This window comes from Lampetra fluviatilis, chromosome 79 (assembly GCF_964198595.1).
Source record: "Lampetra fluviatilis chromosome 79, kcLamFluv1.1, whole genome shotgun sequence".
NCBI classification, from domain to species: domain Eukaryota; kingdom Metazoa; phylum Chordata; class Hyperoartia; order Petromyzontiformes; family Petromyzontidae; genus Lampetra; species Lampetra fluviatilis.
Genome location: NC_136353.1, coordinates 35,291 through 51,638, shown reverse-complemented (window position 1 = coordinate 51,638; position 16,348 = coordinate 35,291).

Sequence of the window (16,348 nt, the reverse complement as noted above, 5' to 3'; positions counted from 1 at the left end):
GCATCAAAGGTGGGATCGAACCCCCGACCTCCTGCATACTCTGCATCCTGGCAGAGCTACAGTGTACGGCTTTTCGATGCAAAGAAAGAAGGGAGCATCGCAACGTCTGTCTGATCCACCAACCGTCGCTGCTGCCTCAACAGTGTTGGATTACAAGCATGCGGCACCAAAACAACACATTTCCTACACTGTGTATTTTGTTGTGCGTGTTCCTTACGCTGCACACACACATGTTGATCTTTGCGTTTTGCGTGGCCATGGGCACACACACATTGCTGACGCTGCTGCTCTCTATGCGGTGTTGCTGGGACGGAATCTCACATTCCAATTTGATAAAAAAAAACAATTATTAGTAAAAACATAATCTGAGAAACTTTACTTTTTTTATAATTCCCCCCCCCCCTCCCAAAATGAAGTTGACGGATTTTAGTCACACTCCAGAATTGATCGATACCCACGAATGAATTTGTAGAGTCGGTATTTTACGAAAAAGGTTTCTTCATTGCCCTTTAGTGTCCATCACATAGTGTGTTTCTGCAGCCACCTATCCACATCCAAGCCTGCTTATTTAAATATGGTTTATTATCGCTCTGAGAATTGTATTTGCAAATCGGGTTAATATATGCATTAATAATTCCTTAATTTGCCTTTCCACTAAATGTTGAGTTACACCCAAGACTAATTATGTGATCCTTTGCGTTATCTGTCGTCCCTTCCTCAGACGAATCTAGACAGCAGACAGAGGGATGCATCCACAGGATGCCTTACTGCTTTCCTCTCAGCACATTCCAGAAGGGCTAGGGCAGCGCTTTCCAGGAGTTCATCAAGTGCTCCCTGTGGTAAGTGTCCTACGCGGTGAATGTCCCTTGGCATTCGCTAACAAATTTACGTCAGTTTCGATTTCACCGCCTTCAATATTCAATAGAGAGGTGGGTAGGAGCAGTTGGGGATATTCCTGCACTCTCCCCACCGAGCAGACTGAGCTCAACAAAAAAGGGGGGACAGCTTCTCCACTAAAACACCCTCCCTGTCACCCGCTACCCAAATGCCCCTCGTGCACCTCATCCTCCCGACCCCCTCGTCACGACATCACTTAGCGCTTGTAAATTGGCCGTGCCGTCCTGATTATCACTACGGGTGGAATAACCACGGTATCACTCCGTGTCCCTCTGCGATTCAAAGTGGATGTTAAAGATTCCGTGACATCCATCACAAGAGTGGCCATTTTTGGGCAGGCGTCAGAGTTCAAGTTTGTCAATTAAACAATGTGACACCGCCAGTGACTTAAATGGGATTGTTACACACAGCAGCAATCATCGCTCACTACCGGCAGCAGACTAAAACCATAGACTCGGATTCAAAGGATCAGAGACCCAACGACTCACACAGATACTGACTCACACACTCACATAGACACATAGACTCACACGTAGAGACAGACTAACACAGACACTGACTCACACACTCACATAGACACATAGACTCACACGTAGAGACAGACTAACACAGACACTGACTCACACACTCACATAGACACATAGACTAACACGTAGAGACAGACTAACACGATAATGACTCACACACTCACATAGACACATAGAATTACACGTAGAGACAGACTAACACAGACACTGACTCACAAACTCACATATACACATACTCACACGTAGAGACAGACTAACACAGCAACAATCACCCCTGGCATGGCAGACTGATTCCCCAGGTTGCTCTCATAAATCAGATTATCCTAGTCTCGCCTGTTTACAAATGAAAATTAAATTGAAACTTAGACTCTTCCTATTTAGACGAGAGACCACCTTGTATGTCATTCTCGTGCTGTTATCTCTGTTATTGATTGAAAATAGAAAACGCATCTGTCAAAAGTTTCCGTTCCAAGTAAAACGTGAAAAAATCTGACTAAAATTATCTCTGTTAAAAGCAACAGTATATTCGAATAAAGAATACATAGAATTAACATAAAGCAAGCACCATAAACTTGGCACAAATGAGCTTCCAGCGCTCATCACGTCTCTCTGTAGAGATCTTTACCGTCCACTCACTCAGCCCCCAATCTCCCTCTCGTGCACTCGCCCCTCACCCTCTGACTCACTCACCCTCCTCACCTATTAATTCTCATTAACTCACTCACCTCACCTATTAATTCTCCTCATTAACTCACTCACTCTCCTCACCTATTAATTATCCTCATTAACTCACTCACCCTCCTCACCTATTAATTCTCCTCATTAACTCACTCACTCTCCTCACCTATTAATTCTCCTCATTAACTCACTCACTCTCCTTACCTATTAATTCTCCTCATTAACTCACTCACCCTCCTCACCTATTAATTCTCCTCATTAACTCACTCTCCTCACCTATTAATTCTCATTAACTCACCCACCTCACCTATTAATTCTCCTCATTAACTCACTCTCCTCACCTATTAATTCTCCTCATTAACTCACTCTCCTCACCTATTAATTCTCCTCATTAACTAACTCACTCACCCTCCTCACCTATTAATTCTCATTAACTCACTCTCCTCACCTATTAATTCTCCTCATTAACTCACTCACTCTCCTCACCTATTGATTCTCCTCATTAACTCACTCACTCTCCTCACCTATTAATTCTCCTCATTAACTCATTCACTCTCCTCACCTATTGATTCTCCTCATTAACTCACTCACTCTCCTCACCTATTAATTCTCCTCATTAACTCACTCTCCTCACCTATTAATTCTCCTCATTAACTCATTCACTCTCCTCACCTATTGATTCTCCTCATTAACTCACTCACTCTCCTCACCTATTAATTCTCCTCATTAACTCACTCACTCTCCTCACCTATTAATTCTCCTCATTAACTCACTCACTCTCCTTACCTATTAATTCTCCTCATTAACTCACTCACTCACCCTCCTCACCTATTAATTCTCCTCATTAACTCACCCTCCTCACCTATTAATTCTCCTCATTAACTCACCATCCTCACCTATTAATTCTCCTCATTAACTCACCCTCCTCACATATTAATTCTCCTCATTAACTCACTCTCCTCACCTATTAATTCTCCTCATTAACTAACTCACTCACCCTCCTCACCTATTAATTCTCATTAACTCACTCTCCTCACCTATTAATTATCCTCATTAACTCACTCACTCTCCTCACCTATTAATTCTCCTCATTAACTCACTCACTCTTCTCACCTATTGATTCTCCTCATTAACTCACTCTCCTCACCTATTAATTCTCCTCATTAACTAACTCACTCACCCTCCTCACCTATTAATTCTCATTAACTCACTCTCCTCACCTATTAATTCTCCTCATTAACTCACTCTCCTCACCTATTAATTCTCCTCATTAACTCACTCACCCTCCTCACCTATTAATTCTCCTCATTAACTCACTCACTCACTCTCCTCACCTATTCATTCTCCTCATTAACTAACTCACTCACCCTCCTCACCTATTAATTCTCCTCATAAACTCACCCCCCGCCCCCCATTACCCGGCACTCACCACCTCTCCCGTGCCTCCAACCACAAACACCACCACCACCTCTCCCGTGCCTCCAACCACAAACACCACCACCACCTCTCCCGTGTCTCCACCCACAAACACCACCACCACCTCTCCCGTGCCTCCAACCACAAACACCACCACCACCTCTCCCGTGACTCCAACCACAAACACCACCATCACCTCTCCCGTGCCTCCAGCCACAAACACCACCACCACCACCTCTCCCGTGCCTCCAGTCACAAACACCACCACCACCTCTCCCGTGCCTCCAACCACAAACACCACCACCACCTCTCCCGTGTCTCCAACCACAAACACCACCACCACCTCTCCCGTGCCTCCAACCACAAACACCACCACCACCTCTCCCGTGCCTCCAACCACAAACACCACCACCACCTCTCCCGTGTCTCCACCCACAAACACCACCACCACCTCCTGCTGCTGCTGTCGCGGTCTCCGCGTGGCGCCCCCCCTCCCGCTCCTGGCCCCTCCCCCTGGTCCCTCCTCCTCCCGCTCGCGACGTGGGGTGGACTCGGCCCCGCCCCCCGCGTCCCCGCCGCCCATTGCAAGAATGGCGGGAAGCGGACGCGGGGCCGAGAGCGCGCCGCCTCTCGCGTGATTGGCTCGCTTCGCGTCACGTGGGGAGGACGGAAGAAGAGTAGGGGGAGGAGCTGTGCGGTTAGGGGAAGGGCTGTGGCGTCACGTGGTGCGAAATGATTAACAGGCAGTGCGGGCAGGGAAGGCTGTTACGTCATAGTGTACGTCACATCCGGTGATGACGCCGCGATAAATGACACGCCCCTTCGTGACGTGACTCACACTTGCTTCTGTGCCGCGTGCCGTCAACACGAGCTGAGCATGGCGCTGCTGATTGTTGGCGTTCTGGTCTTGGCCATGCTTTGGATGGAGATCTTCATTGTTCGTCGTTTTACGCTTTCCATCTCAGACTTTTACCGCGAGACCACGACGCTGCAAACGGAGAGGATGGGCCAGCAGAATGCGGAGCTCTGTCAGAAGAACCAGATGCTCCGTCTGAAGCTACAGCATCAGCAGGAGGAGTTGATGGAGAATCGAGAGACTCTCCAGGGAGAGAACAGGGGCCTGGATCAACAGCTTAAAGAGCGCCAGTTGGAGCTGGAGTTCCCAAGAGGGCCTTGCTTGGAGCGCAAGTCTCTCCATGCGGCTTTTCTCCGAGACTGCAATGCAGCGCAGCGGAAGTTCCCAAGAGGGCCTTGCTTGGAGCGCAAGTCTCTCCATGCGGCTTTTCTCCGAGATTGCAATGCAGCGCAGCGGAAAATGTCCCTGCGCTGTAAAAACGAATATCTCCGTAGGTCGCTGCGCATCCACCTGAGTGAGTTGAACTTCCTGAATCCGCAGAGAGGGCAGGAACAGTTTAGGCTGCGTGGGAAGCTGGTGCGTAACGAGGATATGTGGCACGGGGAAGAGAGGCTGCACGAAGAGAACCTGCATCTCAGTAGCCAGCTGAAAGAATTGAAATGCGCCGTGTTTCAAATGTACCATGATGCCACCACTACCGACGCCACTTCCACCGCCGCTGCCATAGCTTCAACCACCGCAACCGTTTCCACCACCACTTCTGCCACCACCGCCACCAAGCCAAAGAAGAAGAAGAGACGTATCCATTGGGTCCGAAAATGGCTGAAGCGCAAGTCGGCCATTTAAAAACATTGGGGAAATTGTGAAAATGACACCGCCCCAATTAAAACATTTCTCACAAAGACAAACGTACCCCATATAGCATCAATAGACTATTGGGGAAAGTGCTGTGCAATATATATGTATCTATGTTGAATTTACTTTGCATTGTATGTAGTCAACCGTACCAATGAGAGGTGCTGTTAGCGAATAGTACAATAGTGTACTGTATTTAAATTCACATACTGTAAGTTTTGTAAGATGTATTACGGTTCAACAAAAGGGAAGCATTGTCAAAGTCATAAATAAGACAAAATATTGTACATTTGCATGTAACACTAATAATTACTGTATCGTGAACAAAACATAAAGTTACGTAAATGAAAAATGTTTTTATTATCATTTATCTTGAGTCTGGATGTTGCCTGCTTGTCGGGAGGAGGCGTAATGAGTCCCGACAACTGCACACACGGGGTGCGGTGGGAGGGGGGTGAATGCCCGCACACACACACACACAACAGCGACAATCATCCCCCGTATAGCGTTACCAGAATGTTGGGGCAAGTGCTGTTAGCGAGCAGCGCCTATGAAGCCCAGAATGGCACACGGGGTGAATGGCCAGCACCACGCCCGGCTGCCTTTCTATCTCCATACACAAGACTCACAGGCGTACATGCGTCTGTGCACACGCACAACAAAAACACAACCGTCTTAATCATTAGACATTCTTTGCCAGTTCCAAAATATAATAGGGTTTTTCTTATTTTTTTCTGGCATCAAAACTGAAACATTTTTACGAGGAATCATGTGTGCATTAACCAATACTTGTGGTCAAAATGCAAACAAAAAATACACTGAAAATATATGCATTGTCCTTGATACTGATTGGTCCACACCAGAAACGGCTTTTTTTGGTTAAGGACATGGTACTCTCACCTGATGACATCCTCGTCAGCTTTGATGTAGTATCTCTGTTCACCAAAGTCCCAGTACCGGACACCCTAACAATAATTGAGGACTTAGTCCAACATGGATTGAATTCTGATGTACCTGCGCTGGTTAGGCATTTCCTCACCAACACCTATTTTACCTGGAATGGCACCTTCTACAAACAGAATGAGGGTACCTCTATGGGCTCCCCCTTGTCACCAGTTAAAGCCAACATGTTCATGGAAAAGTTTGAATCAGACGCCATCCAGACATCCACCCTGCATCCTTCCCTGTGGAAGAGGTATGTGGATGACACTTTCGTCATCTGGCCACATGGCCTCCCAGCATTGAACCACTTCTTGGACCACATCAATTCTAGACACCCATCCATCAGATTCACCATGGAAGTGGAGAAAGACGGTAAACTACCATTCTTGGATATTCTGTTTGAGATGAGGCCTGACGGATCCTTGGGACATTCTGTCTACAGGAAAGCCACCCACACAGATTCCTACTTGAAACCGGATTCCCACCACCACCCATCTCAAAAGAATTCTCTCATCAAAACGCTATACCACAGAGCCCATGGCATTTCTGACCAACACCACCTGGCCGGTGAATTAAGACATGTAGATCGGGCCCTCAGGATGAACGGATACTCTGACCGCACTATCCGCCAAGCTGTTTCTCCCACCACACAGAAACAGCCACATGAAACTCCGACCAAAACTATCACGTTACCATACATAGCAGGCGTGACCAAAAAGATCTCAAAAATTCTAAACAAACATAAGATCCAAGTCCGATTCAGTACAGTGCATAAAATCCGTGATCTGATTCCATCTGTGAAGGATGTCGTTCCTGACTTACAGTATCCTGGAGTCTACAAATTGAGTTGCATTTGTGGTGATTGCTACATTGGAGAAACGAAACGTCATGTTTCTGATCGTGTCCGCGAGCACAAGTCAGATCTGAAACACGGCAGAACTGATTCTTCGGCCGTTGCCGATCATTGCTACAACTCGGTGGGCTCTCATGAAATTGTCTTTTCCGAGACCAAGGTTCTCTGCAAACCTCCTGGCTACCATCTAAGGTTTGTACACGAAGCCATACAAATATACAAACACAGACATAATTTCAACCGTGAGGATGGTTAAAAACTGAGTAATCATTGGAAAGATGTGATTAACCATGCAAAAAAGATTTAACTACACTTAGTTGGCCAATCTTATTTGACAGACTACTATTACAGGTTTACCATGTTTAATGGTTGTCTCCTTATCACTGGTTGAGTCACAAACCGTACCTCTCCATAACAAAGGCTCACCCTCTTAAGCCTCACCTTACCATATGAATAAAAAAGTGTGCTTTACTTTGCCCCCCCCTCTCCAACCATTATATAAACGGAGTGGTAGCTCCTGCAATCTCTTATTTACTTGATACAGCTGTCGTGGCTGTGACAGTTCCCCTGAAGACGGAAGCTTGTGTTGCCTCCGAAACGTGATTTTTATTTTATTTTACTTTTATTAATTTTAATGTTTTACCTACGTGACTTTACTTAAAAAAACTTAGAAAATATGAATCCTTGCAGTGACGAAAGCTTCAAATCTAGTATCAGAAGACTATTTACCAATTACATGAACCATCAGCTGGCCGTGAGGAATCGTGGCCCATCGAGTGATTAAGAGTCCGTCGGTTATAAGAGTGAGGTTATTTTCCTTGCCTTTTTATTTTAGTTTCGCTCATCGAATAGGCAACTAATAGATTCGTCGAGGCAAACTAAAACTCTCGAAATCCTCATTACAAATCGACACGTTTACAGAGAGAGAATATCTTGTCAAACCTGTTTCTTTGTCAAAGAGTCTCGCCGAAGAATTAATCAAAGCAGAGCCAATACGCTCTCTCACAAACACGCACCCACCCACCCTTGTCTCAAACATTTCGTTAAAATAATTTAATACTTGCCGATGAATCTATTGACGTATACTTTCACCTCCGGGGTATAATAAGTTGCTTGTATTGCCTTCATATGAATATCGTTGCATGCCTGTTTTAAAACTCCGCCAGTCGCCGGTTGTGCTCGATACATGGGGGAACTACTGAGATGTCTGGTGGGAAAGTAGGAATTACGGTGTTAGAAAGTGTTAGCCCTACAGTTAGTTAATTGCATACTCTCGCCAATGAATCTATTGACGTATACTTTCGCCTTTGGGGTATAATAAGTTGCTTGTATTGCCTTCATATGAATATCGTTGCATGCCTGTTTTAAAACTCGGCCAGTCGCCAATGGTGCTCGAGACATGGGGAACTACTGAGATGTCTGGTGGAAAAGTATAAATTACGATTGTTAGAAGAATGTTAGCCTTCAGTTTCGTTAATTGCATAATCTCGCCAAGGAATCTATTGACATATATTTTTGCCTTTGCATGTTAAGAGTATCACATGTTTGTTAAAAATAATAATGTTAACCGAGAAGTATGTCGAGTGTTTCTTTCCAAATCCATGCAAAACTGTCTTATTCATAAGAACTGTAACCTGCGATGAGAAAATAATTTGGAGACCTAACATAACATAACACACACTAAGATAATCAGTAATCGTTTTATCCCGATTGATACAACTCTAGGTAACGAAGCTAAGCCTAGTTATCATAACTGCATACATTAACATAATCACAAGCATTCGCATAAATTAATACGATTATCTCTGTGATTATCATAATTTATGCATATAATTACAAACATTAACATAATTTATGCGATTTGCGCATTTTTCTAAATTTTTAGTAATTTTTATTATTTTTATCAAAATTTCATAATCCAGCAGATACAACATAATGGGTGGCTCGTCCGGGATTTCTCGCAGACAGTGTTTTGCATGGATGAAGGAACGAGTATTGTGATCCAACATTGCATTGTGATTGTAAACGGGCGTAAAACTTTTAAAAAACGCACTCTGAGGTTAAACTCCAGAATAGCAGGTTGGAACAAAGACAGTGGGATTAAGATAGTATCATATCGAACCGATTGCATCCTGTGATAAATGGTGTTAGAGATACGCACTCTGAATCGGAAAATAACAGAATAGCTCGAGTCAAACTGACTACACTCTGTGAGATAATTTATATACACTCTGAAAGGGAATGTCAAAGTAGCTCCTGCCACATTTGAGATGCTAGGATTAAGAATAATTTTTGAATGGATTGCGGAATACTGGGAACTCGTATTAAAACGTACCGACCGATCTGCTACAAAGCAGGACAGTCAGAGAGACATATGGGAAGGGAGCTGTATCGATGACACTAAGACATTCCATTTTGAAACTAAAACATGCTTCAAATCGCTTTAAACTATTGTCATTGTAGTGCGTATTTAATATGGCGCTGCACTCTGATGCTGTAGGAGTGTTGTTAAAACAATTACTGTTATAACAATTCTAGATTTATTTAAAGTTGCGCATTTTGATGTGACGTCACATTTCTCAACCCCCCCCCCCTCGTCATACGTCACAAATGTCTGACAACCTCCCCCCTAGGTGCGTGACGTCATTTATGGACGGTCCCTTATGAAAACACGCGTTAAGGCAGAACGAACTCTATAAACTATTTTTATTTTACCAGGTGAGACCCAGTGAGCTATGTAGCTGTTTTTCAGAAGCGCCCTGTCCACAAATCATAGATCAGCGAAATGGCTAATCATTTAGAAATGTATAGCACCAGCCAGGGTCAGTGTTTCCTTAGATGTACTCATTCCGCATATTTTCATGCGGTGTGCGCAGCTGCGTCGTTACACTTGGTAGAGTGCTGTCTTTGAGGCAAATAACTTTAAAACCGTGTGCAGTGGTTAATTTACTTAACAGCTTTACACCGAACTCCTTGTGATAAAACATTTTTTAACGACTTTGCTGATCGAGAAGGTTGAACTATGCAGATTTAGATTTACAGTAAAATTGTATTTAAAGCTTTCGTGACTGCAGGGATTCATCTTCTTGGTTCTTTCGGTAAAGTCACGTAGAAGGGAAGTAATAAAATAATAAAAATAATAAAACATAATAAAACAATTCTCACGACGTTTCGGCCACAACGCAAGCAGCCGTCCTCAGGCGAAAACCAGGTCTGTCGAGTTGACAGCGTTTGAATGAAACAGCACACGTGCTTGGAGCATATATATAAGCTGGGTTGGAAGGGGGGAAAAGAGCGCCTTGACAAAAGAATATGCATATCAAGAGGCATTTAGCATATTTATAGAAAATGCAGGTATGTGATTAGTACTACTCATGTCCGTGCATTATGCAGGATTAGCAGCATCAAAGGAAAGGGCTATGGGAAATGCAGGTATGTGATTAGTACTACTTATGCCCGTGCATTATGCAGGATTAGCAACATCAAAGGGAGGGGATATGGGAAATGCAGGTATGTAAATAGTACTACTTATGCCCGTGCATTATGCAGGATTAGCAGCATCAAAGGGAGGGAATAGGGGTAGCATTAATAAAGAGAAGTGTTAATAGTATGTAGCTGCAGTAACTAAAACCAACCACGTAAACAACTAAAGTATAAACTACATAGTATCATCAGTATACTAAATATACTCTACAATAAGCTGAGTTACTAACAGTAAGTAATACATTACAATTCTACGTCGTAAAACATATATAATATGCTTCCATCTAAACTTTATTCTCTTACATCAGAACTCGCTTAGCTCTTATCTCAGAGAAAATCAGACTCACGCGCACCGATCTAGATCAGTTAGACAAGACACTCTACAAATCACACTTATTTTTGAGTGCAACAATGTCCACATCGGATTGGGAACATGTAGACAAAATGACTGCCTCTTCAGCTGCCGCTATGTCGACCAAATGTAAGGACAACTTGATTTCCAAATTCAACCGCCTCTCAAACAAGAGACCGGACCCACACATTGAAAAGCTAGACGTTAACAAAGTCGTAATTAATCGCAGTAACAGTTCTATTTATGAAGGTCTGAAATCCGTTTTAGCTAAAGGACTAAACTTTGCAGTCACACCTAGACACATACCAGTTAATGATATAATTGCTAGAGTAGATGTAGCTCTCAAGGGCCTGAGTCACATCGCTGCAGATGTAGCAAGATCTGAAATCTCTGCAACCCTCAAAAACGCTAAGATGCCAGCTAGCAACATCAGCAAAGATGAGCGTTTTGAATTAGCTCAATTAAAAAAGAGGGATGACATTGCCATCCTCTCAGCCGACAAAGGCAATGCCACTGACATCATGGACAAAATAGAATACAACAACAAAATTCAAGAACTACTCAACGATGGCAGCTATACAAAAACTAAAAAGAGACCCCACCAACAGCCTCGTCTCTAAAACCAACAAAATCATTTCTGCTTCAACCGCATTAATTGATCAGACCAAACAGTTCTCGTTGAAACCTTCTGCAGCCAGGCCACCAAGATTATACGGCTTGCCAAAGATACATAAAGAAGATACACCTCTTCGTCCCATTGTCTCTACTATCAACTACCCCACCTACAAACTGGCTCGTTTTTTGTCTGAAATCCTACTGACCTGGTATCGACAATCAAGGGGATTTCCCTGTCCCCAGACGACCTGCTTGTCAGTTTTGATGTGGTTTCCTTATTCACCAAAGTTCCTGTACCTGACACCATCGCAATCATTGAAGACTTGGTTCATCAAGGACTGAACGCTGGGGTACCCCCCCTAGTGAGACACTGCTTAACCAATACATACTTCACCTGGAATGGAACTTTCTACAAGCAAACTGAGGGCACCCCAATGGGCTCCCCCCTATCTCCGGTTGTAGCCAACGTGTTCATGGATAAATTTGAGACTGACGCCATCCAGACTGCCACTCTACGCCCGACCTTATGGAAGAGGTACGTAGATGACACTTTTGTCATCTGGCAACATGGCCGGCCTGCTCTAGATCAATTTCTTGACCACATCAATTCCATACACCCAGCCATCAGATTCACCATGGAAGTCGAAAAAGATGGCAAGCTACCCTTTTTGGATGTCCTAATTAAAAGGAGACCTGATGGTTCAATGAGCCACCCTGTCTACAGGAAAGCCACCCATACGGATGCTTACCTAAAACCGGATTCCCACCACCATCCATCCCAGAAGAATTCCCTCATCAAGACTCTATACCATAGAGCCCAATGCATATCCGACCAGGAACACATTGCCAGTAAACGCAAACACGTACGCCAAGCTCTAAAGGCTAATGGTTACTCCGACTACACAATGCGCAAATCCATCACTCCAACCATCAAGAAGGATCCTGTTGAGGAGCCTTTCAAGACCATCACCTTACCCTACATTGCTGGGTTCACAAAAAATATCTCCAAAATCCTGATAAAACACAAGATCCAGGCCCGATTCAACACAGTACATAAAATCCGTGATCTGGTCCCGTCTGTAAAAGATGTGGTTCCAGACATACAGTACCCTGGCGTCTACAAACTAAGTTGCCTCTGTGGTAGCAGTTATATTGGAGAAACCCAACGACATGTCTCGGACCGCATCCGTGAACATAAAGCAGACTTGAAACACGGTAGGACAAACACCTCAGCCGTGGCAGATCACTGTTACAATTCAGTGGGCTCACATGATGTTGACTTCTCCAAGACAGAGGTTCTCTGCAAGCCATCTGGCTACCATGAGAGATTAGTTCATGAGGCGATCCACATATACAAACACAGAGACAATTGCAACCGAGAAGATGGATTCTGGCTTAGCAATCATTGGAAGGACGTAGTAAACCATTTCGGATCTTAACTGATTGTGTTCACGTTTACGGTGACTTTCAGACCGCGTTCCACTCACTGGCATTGTATTATCAGCAGGGAATGGATTTTTTGCTCCGCTGCAAGTTTCCCTCACTACTCAACCATTGACATATTTCGTTGCTTCCTCTTAGTATCACACGACGGTCAATGGTACAGTGTATAATAACAAATAGTATAACATTTATATGCTTAATACAATGTACAAAGTAATATATAGTATCGTAATTGTATAGTCAATATACAGCAGTGTGATATACATTAGGGTGGGTAGAATGATACATAGTGTAATATTACAATGTATAAGGTGGTTTATAGCAATACAGTATATAATTTAATGTTGGGTTTGTCTATGGCAGTACAGTGATCCCTCGTTTATCGCGGTTAATGGGGACCGGAACCCCTCGCGATAGGTGAAAATCCGCGAAGTATGATTGGCCCCCTAGGAATTTCCGTATATGTGTGTGTGGGTACCTGAATGTTTAAAATATGTATATTTATACTTTATATATATATTTTACTTTAATCTATTTCATTATAAAACCTTAATATTATACATTCACTCTCTCTCTCATACGATACGTATTATGGTGTTCTACACTCACCAATGACAGTAGTATCTTGAGACTTGACTCCAGTAATGACAACGACGACGATGACAATGACGATGACAATGACGACGATGACAGAACTGTGCAGTTCGATGAATGTGATGATGAATGATGATGATGGTGTTACTGCACAGGTATAATGAGGCCTTTAAATCAGTTCGAAAAATCCGCGATGCACTGAGGCCGCGAAACGTGAACCGCGAAGTGGCGAAAGATTACTGTATATAGTACGGTGTAGACTCGTGTGATGTAAGAGAATAAAGTTTAGATGGAAGCATATTATATATTTTTTACGATGTAGGATTGTAATGTATTACTTACTGTTAGTAACTCAGCTTATTGTAGAGTATATTTAGTATACTGATGATACTATGTAGTTTATACTTTAGTTGTTTACGTGGTGGTTTTAGTTACTGCAGCTACATACTATTAACACTCCTTCCCTTTATTAATGCTACCCCTATCCCCTCCCTTTGATGCTGCTAATCCTGCATAATGCACGGGCATAAGTAGTACTAATCACATACTTGCATTTCCCATAAATATGCTAAATGACTGAGGACGGCTGCTTGCTGTTGTATATGTTGGATTATGAAATTTTGATAAAAATAATAAAAATGTATAATTTTCCAAAAAATATATGCATACATTATGATAATCACGGAGATAATCGTAGTAATTTATGCGAATGCTTGCGATTATGTTAATGTGAGCAGTTATGATAATTAGGCTTAGTTTCGTTTATCCAGAGTTGTATCAATCAGGATAACACGATTATCATTGATTAAACATTTACCGATTATCCTAGTGTGTGTTATGTTATTTTAGGTCTCCAGTTTCATATCTCATCACAGGATACAGTTCTTGGGAATAAGACAGTTTTGCATGGACTTGGAAGGAACACTCGATAGGCTTTTGTGATAACAATTTTATTCTAAACAAACATGTGACATTCTAGCACGCAAGTCAAACATGCGTCAATAAATTCATGAGCAAGATTATGCAATTAACTAACATGAATGACTAAAAGCACTTATTCATTGGCGAGATTATGCCTTTAACGAAATTGAATGACTAAAAGCACTTAGTCATTGGTGAGATTATGCAATTAACTAAAATGAATGACTAAAAACACTTATCCATTGGCGATATTATGCAATTAACGAAATTGAATGACTAAAAACACTTATTCATTGGCGAGATTATGCAATTAACGAAATTGAATGACTAAAACTCTTCTAACACCGTAATTCTACTTTCCCACCAGACATCTCAGTAGTTCCCCCATGTATCGAGCACAACCGGCGACTGGCGGAGTTTTAAACGGACATGCGACGATATCCATATGAAGGCAATAAAAGCCACTTATTATGCCCCAGAGGCGAAAGTATACGTCGATAGATTCATCGGCAAGTATAAAATCCTTTTAACGAAATGTTTGAGACGAGGATGGGTGGATGCGTGTTGTGAGAGAGAGTATCGGCTCTGCTTTGATTAATTCTTCAGCGAGATTCTCTGACAAAGAAAACTGGTTTGACAAGATATTCTCTCTCTGTATATCGGTCGATTTGTAATGAGGATTCCGAGAGTTTGAGTTTGCCTCGATGAATCTATTGATCGCCTATGCGATGAGCGGAACAAAAGAAAAGGCACGGAAAATAACCTCACTCTTATAACCGACGGACTCTTAACCACTCAATTGGCCACGATTCCTCATGGCCAGCTGATGGTTCATGTAGTTGATAATCAGTCTTCTGATAATTGACTAGGGTTGATACGATGGTAAGGGTGAAATAGATAGGATAGTCTCATAGGTGAGTGGGGCGTTGATGCGTGCGTGTGTGGGTCTATGGGTGGGGGGGGAAGTTGTGGGTACGAACGACTTTCGGAGAAGGACTCTCTGGCTTGCGTGGCTGCGGTGAGCGGCTCGCTTTCCGACTCCTCCCTCGGCTTACCCCGTACGATGACTGACGGCGCGGCCGCGCTCATTTGCGCGGGTAGGCGAGCACCTTGGCGTGGCGGCACGGCAAGGGGGGCTGAGCTCGTTCACTCGTGTGCGGCAGGCGAGCACCTCGGCGTGGCGGCACGACAAGGGGGGTTGATGCTCGTTCACTCGTGAACGGCAGGCGAGCACTTTGGCTTGGCGATGCACGTTGCCACCCCGCGAACCTCGTCCTTCTGGATGACGAAAGAGCTTCTTCGTTGGCGGCGACGAGAGGAGATGGAGGCCAAAGCCCCGTGGAGATCTGTGATGGGGCCGAAGCCCTGAAGATCTGAGTTGAATGGATTTTTCCTCGGCTTATATCGGAAAAATCCACTCAGTTTTCCCGGATTGTTTAAAGGCCGTGTCATATATCTTCCTGTGGGGGTGAACACATCTGCGTCCGTGTGTGTCGTGTGTCATGTGCGTGTTTATTAGTTTTAAAGACACAGCTGTGTAATCATTCTGGAAGGAGGGGTGGGGCTTCTTCGCGAATTGATGGCACACATGATTTATCCATTAACCAGACCGACGATTCGCGTTCGCACCGAGGCCACACAATACACGTTTTGATTATGAATAATTTGTCGCGAAACCTACGCGTTAAGCGAGCTTAATGATCCCCTCCCTCGCTCTGGGCGTTATGTTCTTGTCTCACACAGCTTAAGTTGTTTTGGTTTGGAAGTTAAAATGACTCATTTGTCTGCTTCGTATCATGGTGATTTGATTGTAAGCGACCCAAGGTATGCCGTAACCATGTTCACGGCATTTCATCGTGGCCCGATCTCCCCAGGGGAAATGTTATTTGCTCGCGTGTGCAAATCTTGCTGTCCGT